The following is a 1,467-nucleotide window of genomic DNA, read 5'->3' on the forward strand; positions in this document are numbered from 1 at the left end:
CACCAAACTAATCTCCCATTGACCATCTATCACCTTGCAACCTCCATCCATATCATGCCATGCCTGCCAAAAGTAATAGAAATTTAGAAATAGAAAAAAAAATCAAGCCTTTACAGATTTTAATAGTTATTGACATTATATTCACAAATAGTTATAGTTTTAAAATATTCATGTATAGCATCGAAAATATTATACAAAAGGATAACAGAACTTCAAATACATGAATACCATTACATACGAAAAAACACTATAAATAATGTCAAGTGGAGTGAAACTTTATATTGATCTAGGCTACACATATTTGTACACTCATTTTCCCAAAGGACGTTCCAGGGCATTGTCACTAACATTCTCTCAAGGCTCACAATGAAAATTTTTAGATTAGGCAATCTTAGAGGCATGAGCACCAACGCATTTTTAGTAGATAGAGCTCTTATCCATTTCTGCAGGTTAATATTGTATTAAAAGATATAATCATATAATCATGAACCACTCATGACATACATATTAACTAGATGTTTTCATATTATCAATATGATATCAAACCAAAATCCTTATATTTAAGGAATTGCAAGTAAATATTATGTCAGAATACTCAAGATAATTTTCATAAGATTGATGCCTCAACATATGAGGTTTCATGGAATAATTATTTAAATGCTAGTAACAAGCAGAAGCTGACACACACCTAACTAACGGGACTTCCTTGATATGTCTCATATGTGCCTTCTTTTGCAGCAATTTCTGAAGAAGCTTTTAAAGCATGATAATATATTGTCTCAAATATGTCCTTGTTCAGCTTTTGATTCTGCATAGACAACAAATGCTACTTACATTTTGATTTAATAGCACTGAAATCAAGAACCCTTGAGGAATCACTTAAAATTGGCAACTACCTCTTGTGAATCAAAAGGCATGCCAAGCAAGATGAAGGTATCAGCCAAACCCTGGACACCAATGCCAATTAGCCTATGCCTCATATTCGATCTTCTTGCAGTTTCAACAGGGTAATAATTAACATCGATTATTTTGTTGAGGTTTTCTGTAACTATTGTTGTAACCTGTTATGTCAAGTGAATAAATGCAATCAAACAATGTATGTGATAATAGGACAAGATCACTAAATACCATAAGAAACAAACCTCAGCCAATTTGTCAAAATCAAAGTATATATTCTTTGATCCAATGCTTCCAACCAACTTAGATGGGTGTGATTCTATAGGAACGTCCTGAAAAAAAAAATAGAATAAAATTACCCATGATTGCTATGCAAACTTTATTAAGACATTTTCCATAAACGTAAAAAGATTCAGTACCTTACCTCATCCCTAACAAACCGTGGTAATGTAATGGAAGCTAAATTGCACACAGCAGTTTCAGCAAGGCTTGTAAACTCTATTATTTCAGTGCACAAGTTTGAAGACTTTATGGTCCCCCTAGTACTGTTGATTATTTTTGTGCTTGAAA

This window comes from Asparagus officinalis, chromosome 8 (genome assembly GCF_001876935.1).
Source record: "Asparagus officinalis chromosome 8, Aspof.V1, whole genome shotgun sequence".
Lineage (NCBI taxonomy): Eukaryota > Viridiplantae > Streptophyta > Magnoliopsida > Asparagales > Asparagaceae > Asparagus > Asparagus officinalis.